Below are 7,472 nucleotides of genomic sequence, written 5' to 3'. Positions count from 1 at the left end.
GCCCAAGGTTTTCATGACTATTAGCGATTACCTTTGTAAGCAACTTGTAGGCAACTATGAGTAGGCTGATTGCTCTAATTTTTTAAGTCCTTTATGTCCCCTTTCTTATGGATTAAGATGGTGTCAGCGTTCTTCCAAGCTTCCGGTACCCTCGAGGACATAGGGCATTGCGTCTACAGGGTGGCTAGTTTTTCTGGCGCAATCTCCTCTCCGTCCTTCAACAGATCTGCTGTTACATGATCTTCACCAGCAGTACCCCCCCCCCCTCCCCCCCATTGCATTTATTCTATTCTCTCTACCTCCTCTTTCGTTATTTGCATGATGTCCCATTCCTGTGTGATACTGTCTCTCATTGATGTTCTGATTACATTTTCTGCTGTATAGATTTGTGTAGAGCTCTTCGGATACTTTATCATCAGATCTATATCTCTAATGGCATTGTCCTCTTTGTCTTTTAACGCATATATTTGATTTTTGCCTATTCCTAATTTCTGCTTGACCGCTTCCAGGTTGCCTCCGTTCCGCAAAGCATGCCCGACTCTCTGCATATTCAACTTTATGTCGAATATTTTGCGTTAACTACTGATTTTTACAGCTCTGCCAAAAAAAGAGATGTGTGTGTGGGGGGGGGGGGGGCTGGGGGGAGGATATTTTGTGCAACCATCCTACCGTCTACTTCTACTGCGCACTCTGTAATGAGAGCTCTTAGATTATTTTCCATTGCTTGAACATTAAGGTCGTCGTCGACTACTAAAGCCGAATAAGTGCTGTGCAGCGATACCTTCATTTCGTTTGCTGCTGTGGTTGGTCAGCTGAGTAATAAAGGATGCCGCGGACCAACGTGGACCATGTCCCATTGTTACCAGCTGCTTTTTTATTTAAGTTGCATCCTAACTGCCGCTGCTTTTTAATAAACTCGGAACGATCTTCGTGACAGATGTGTAACCTAAAAGTCGTCCGTTGTCCGAGCTTTTCTCGTTATACCTGAAAAAGAAGCTATCTATACGAGCTAAATTTTTACTTCAAGAAATTTGATGTTTCTGGTTCGTTTAACACAGCCAAACATTAAAAAGCTGATCTGGTTTGCTGTTGCGACTGGTTAGCGGTGTAGCAGTATACGTCGCGGACCATGCCCCATTGTTACAAATTGCTTTTTTTAAGTTGTATCCTATTACAACCCTTCAACTGCCCCTGCTTTTTAACAAACTCAGTGTTGCCGGTAAGGGGTTCTGCAGTGTCGCCAACATAAACGATATCAGCGTGAGAGGAGTGAAATTTGCTCACCCGTTACTCTGTCCATCTTGGAGTCCGTTGCCTCGTGGGGCCGTTCTTCTGCCACCGGCTTCTCTTCGGTAATTCCGCTTGCCGCTCCATTGATCTGCTCTTTCGAAAGCGACGGCTTCTTCCCCTTGGAGCTCTTTTTGGACTGCTCGCCGCCATGGACGGACGCTTTCCTGGCGGTGCTCGCGTCTTGCCGGTCGGGCGTGCGTTGTTTCTTTTTTCCGGCCATCTCGCAAGGTTTTTGCACTGCATGGACATCACGGGTATTTGAAACGTCTGTCAGTAATAACTGTTCATCATATATCTCTACGTTGACAACTGGGGTTTCGGAGGAAGGCCCGTTACAGACGCGCGCGCAGAGCACTCTACACTTAAACCCGAATCACAAACGCGTTCACTTGTGGGACTGGTTTGTCTGTTGGATGTGATTGGTTAACTGCGTCATGACTGAGATCCTACGTACAGCTGTAGATAGAAGTAAATAGAGCATGCTGTTCATTGCAATCACGCCTTCCCTATTGGAAATGAAGAGACACTGTTCATTGGAGAAAGCACGAGCGTCAACTACCACCATGCACATAATATGGCTGTAAATTTAAATTAGCAACGAAAGAAAAGTGTTCGCACGCGGTAGCGTTGCTTCATTTACTTTTGTCCCCTCCTGTATGCTGGCGCAGCACCACCTTGAAAGTTGGCGCTGCGGACGTCACCGGCGCCGACGGCGCGAAATTGAGGAGCTAAGAGCTCTCTAAAAAAACTGGAAGATTATTTCAACATTGCAAGCACTTTTTGTCGTACAGGGCACTGTAAGAACTTCATGTTGCAAGAGGCGTTATTACAACGTACACAGGTAGCAGAAGGCACTGCGTCAAGCATTCACTGCTCAGAATGCGACGCATTATAGGGTATGTATCGGAGCTATGAAGACCCTACGACGCTATACCCTACACTCTATGGGGCCCACAAAAACAAGGCCTAACTGCAGCAAAATCTAATTTCTACTGGCAGGTGAGGCCGCTAATGTTGAAATTGAAAATGGTTTTGGGGGAACGGAAACGGCGCAGCAGCTGTCTCACTTCTCGGCGGACAGCTGAACCGCACCGTATGGAAAGGGATAAAGGAGGGACTGACAGAGGAAAGGAAGGAAGAAGTGCCGTAGTGGACGGCTACGGAATTATTTCGACCACCTGAGGATCTTTATCATGCACTGGCACCGCACCGCACGCGGGCGCCTTTTGCGTTTCGCCTGCATCAGAACGTGGAAAGTGGCCGCCGCGGTCGGGTTCTAACGCGGGTACTCCGGATCAGTAGGCGAGTGCCATAACCACTGCGCCACCGCGGCGGGTCGTTCCGTTGCCACATGTTGCGCTAACCGACAGCGCAATAAGAAACCCTCATTGAAGTTTGCCGAGCCGATCGCGGGCCGCAACACAGCGTAACGAAAAGGAGGAAGGATTTTTCAGGCTCAGCCGTTAAGCAGCCGTGTTTTCGCCACGCCACCTGTCGTCGCTTCAGCGTTCCGGTGAAGCCACAAATGGCATGCGCCGAGCCTAACTCGCATATGGCGAGAGAACCTATAGGCAAGGAACGCTATCGGCAAAATGCGCGCCTCTCATCGTTGCAGATGTTGACTCCCTATGTCAAGACACAAACGTCGGGGCTTCAGTGGTCTTGCGACTGCCAACAGCCAAGCGGCTGTAGGACGGCAGTGCCACCTGAGTACTTTGAGTGTCCTTGTATAGGAGGCACTGGCAGTACCAGTATGCAGAGTACCTCCAACACCAAATGCAGGTTAACTCCGGGAAACACACGTCATAAAGCTGCCGCAAAAAAATTCAGGTGGTCATAACGGAGAAAAAAAATGCTAACCGTGGGGTACAACTACCCGAAGTGATAATACATGGAATATAGAGGACGCCACAGTGGAGGGCACCGTAATAATTATGAAGTGGCGTAGGCACTGTCACCATTATGCCGCAAAATGCTAATTAGCGCCCTCCACACACACACTTATTAATATTACGCGGGTGGTTCACCCTTTCCAAGTCCGGGAAACCATTGGCAAATACGGCCCTCCAGGCCTGACCGATCAGCTGGCGCTGAAGGGGGAGCACTTTGTGAGTCCAGCTTCGCCACCCACTGCTCATGGCTGAGTTACTGTGAACTCTACGCTTTACGTGCAGTTTACACACTCACACGCACACATAAGTGACCGGCAGGGGCTGCGCTCTGCCGTCAATGGCGTTCTCCGGTCTCCTAGCGGCCCCCAATGCCTGTCAGCCAGAAAAACCTTCCCGCTCACCGCCGATGTGTCCCTCCTTGAGCCCGAGAAGGGACGATGCCAGACCGAAACAGGGCAGGGCGAAGAGTCGGTCAGCAGGGCTGGTCACCGTGACTGCACCGCCGGACGGGATATCTTCTTCTGCTTCGCCGCGAGAGAACCCGCTCGCATGCCCATATAGAGCGCGTGGTCAGCGAGCAGACCGCGCTTGGCTGCTGCTTCTTCCTTCTCACATTCAGTTGATCGTTCGGTGCAGAAATAAATATCAGTGAAAATATTCATCAAGAGATCCCCCCAACTGCTGATAACGAGGTGTAAAGCATGCATATAGCGGGTGTTCCATTCAACATATAAGAGGAGCACGACAGGGCAGTGTTACATTCGGGCGCTCGCCCGTCTGTGTTGGCAGCGTCGTCAGCGAAGCTCACCTGCTGGAAGCCAGCACTAAGCTTGTTCGGTATGGCTCCGAGCCACGCGATAAGAATTCGTCCCACGTTCGAGATCCGAGTACTGAGAGCGTCGCCCAGGTGGATTCCGGGAACCAAGCAAGAGGAGCGAGGGCCCGCGGAACGCCACCGCAGCGAGCGTCGAACACCTGACAGCACCGAGGGCTGCTGCACTGTTTGGGCTCTTGGCGAAGCGGAAAGGCCGCCGCAGGGATCGAGCGGCAGCTAATCCCCAATGGCTGTGACTAAGCTGAGGGAACCAAGGTGGCCTCATTCCCTTAATACGGCAGCGAGCTCGCGGTCGTCGTCCGCTAACCCTCGCAGGCATGGCAAATGACGAAGCGACTCCTTTTGGCTACTAGACCCGTCCGTGCGTTCTCGTCCGGGGAGTCGACTTGCATCTAAAGAACAGGAGTCGGCGGTGCTTGGAATCTTTCGGCTGGCTACGTGATCATCTCCCTCAGCCGTCGACGTCGACCCAAGAGCATCATCCTTTCTCCCTGGCTCGACACGTTAAGAGGGCGTGTGCCTATGTACGTTGGTGCGTGTTTGTGCGTGATAATACCAGATAGGTCACTCCCACTCCGACGGAGACGTCCTCAACCTGGAGAATCTGGGGAACAAGAACTGCATAAAACTGGACAGCGAGTGCAGTGAAAAGGGTGCTCCTCTAGCGTGCTCCTCTTCTCTTCTCCCATGTAATGCTCAGTCGTGTTCCATTTTGGGTGCTCCTATTGTGTGCTCCATTTAGGGATCATGCTTCCTTTTAGGCTCCTTCAGCTTCCTTTTAAGATCCTCTCTTCGGAGAGAAGTTCCTTTTGATCTCTATGCAAATAATGCATATGGACCCCCAAATCTTCTTCCTCCGATCATCGAACGCCTTTAACTCGTCGACAGTCCTGTCCTGGTAGTGGTGGCGGCGGTCAGAGCAAGCGTCGTCCCGTGACCCGTGGTCCCATCGGGAGCGACTCCGAACCCCCATACAACAGCAGCTTTTAACGGGGAGCGCTATCGAATCTAGCGGACGGAGGAGAGTAAGACAGAAGACTGGCCGGGGCGGCGCCACGTACTGAGAGCCGGGGCTTAGCCGTTTGCTTGAGGTCGACCTCCCTGTACTTCCCTTCGGCTCCTTCTTTTCAAACACCGGTTACTTCCGCCTCCCATCCTTCGCCGTTGCCGCTGGTCTGCCGTCATCTCCAGGGACGTCACCCGCTTGCCTTTGTCAACCTCCCTTCCATTCCTGATGGGCTGTACTGACAAAACTTCGCTGAGCGCAACAGTAGGGGATTTGAGACAAGTCATCTAGCGTGCCGCAGGCCGTGGGGACCTTTTGCGACGCCGGCCCGGCATTGACTGTATTTCCGGGTCATCACCCGACCTTAGCTGATCCCAAGCTTCTTTCGAGCATGCGTTTACGACTGGTGGCCCATTCAACACATAACAGGTGCACGCAACTTCAACCATATTTTTGGCCACTCTTGTGATGCTTCGTGCACCGCAGAAAGACCTCGATCAATGACCTTTCCTGGAAGCTGTTGAACACGCCATCCTGGCATATCGTGCCCCCGAGGAACGACTCCCGTATTTGGACATCGCGAGAAACAACACAGCAGGCAGGCGTACGACGCATGCTGATATATGGCCATATATATATGGCCTCGTCAGGCTTCCGAGCCTTTAGCCTTACGCCACCCGCAGGAATTTAACTATATTACTTCCTGCAAAATAAAGTTACTTACCAATTTTAACGGGACCGCGTTAAGGAGCTCGTGTCGCAGAAAAGCCGGTGTCGTCGGCGTTGGCCATGAGCGATAAAATGGTGCATCGCGATGGACACCTGAACTGCGCAGTAATGGAAGGGATTTTCCTTCCCTTACGGCGCGGTACGGTTATCCAGCGAGAATTGTGAGACATGCGTCATTTCCTTTCCTTAAAACCAATTTTCATTTCATTTTTCTTTCCTTACGGCCCGGTTCGGGTGTCCACGGAGATATGTGAGACAGGCGTCCTTTCCTTAAATTGTCCAACTGGCCACGCGTCACGCCGAACGGGCGATGCGGTTCCGTGCACTTCTTGGCTACGCTGCAACACGCTGTCGCGTCTCACTCTTAAAGACGAGGCTTAAGCGTCCTCCAATTTTTTTGAAGCATTTAATCAATGAATCACGCTCCACTAGCCGAACTGCATACTGCCGAAGTGACAGGGCATGTGATGCATGCAGGAGCAGCCTCGCCACTGGAAATTCACGTTCTTTCTATTGCGTACGATAACGCCAGTGGCATCGACACAGTTCGCGGCAGCGATATGTGAGGCTTATAAACACAAAGCTGCATAAGTGTCGGTAGGCACGGCAGCGTCGTTGATCATCCTCGATTCGTCCTATCTCGTTACCTTACAGGGACCTTGAAATGATTTCTATGGGCATATTCGAGTGTAACAAATATTTAGGGGTGATCGTTGCGGGTGGTTAGTGGTGGTATTGACTATGTACAAGGAGGCGTTTGGGCCCAGGCTCTATGGCCCAGGTCCCCAAAAATCAAGGCGGAGCTCCTACTCCGGAGCCCAAATGGCGTCTACAGCCGCTCTCGCCCTGGCGACCAAGGTCTGCTGGGACTGTATACAGGTCATGGCAGCTGAGCAGCGCCGCCTCCCAGGTCTCCCTAGAATGGTAGGAAATGAAGGACTGGGAAGGATGGGGATTGGAAGGGCAGGTCCAGACCATGTGGAAAACGTCCGAGGACGTCGCTCCGCACAGCCTGCAGCCACCATGAAATTCTGAATTGAAGTGTTTATATACTGCTAGGCACAGCATTGTATTTGTAAAAATTTGAGAAGCAACCATTCGTCTGCTCTCCGAGGACCCTTAAGGGGTCCCGAAAGCGACGATGACTGTGCTTATAGTATATAGTGATGTGTTTGAATGTAATTAGAGGTTGAGTAGGCTCGGAGTAGGCTTCCAGAGCAAGTGTGAGTGCCCAAGGAGAGAGCGCGCGGACCGCCTGATCAGCTAAACCATTGCTCTGTCGCTGGTGGCCGGGAGCTCAGATATGGTTACAATTTGGAGGGCCGCTTAACCGGCACCAATTTTGCAGGATGCGCCATGCGAGAGGAGGTATCCAACCCAGCTCATAGTTCCGACAGGCCCCCTTCGAGTCGGTAATGATGTGTTTCACTTGTGGGAGGGATGAGTGCGAGCGCAATCGCGATTTCCTGGGCGTGTGTTGTGCTGTAGGCGCGTAACGTGAGCCCTGCCACTGTGGTGGTGTTGTGGACCACTGCTGCGGTGAACCACCCCCCACGGTGGGGACCAGCAATGTCCACGCAGTACACGTGCTGTTGTCGACCATAATGTCGCTCCAGTGCTTCCGCACGCGCCTGGCGACGGCCAATGTTATGTGACATGTTGCGGGGAATGGGTCGGTCCCTGAGGGCGCGTCTCCAGGGCTCTGGCGCTCGTACCCGTT

Source organism: Amblyomma americanum, chromosome 8 (assembly GCF_052857255.1).
Source record: "Amblyomma americanum isolate KBUSLIRL-KWMA chromosome 8, ASM5285725v1, whole genome shotgun sequence".
NCBI classification, from domain to species: domain Eukaryota; kingdom Metazoa; phylum Arthropoda; class Arachnida; order Ixodida; family Ixodidae; genus Amblyomma; species Amblyomma americanum.
Note: the sequence above shows the minus strand (reverse complement) of the source record.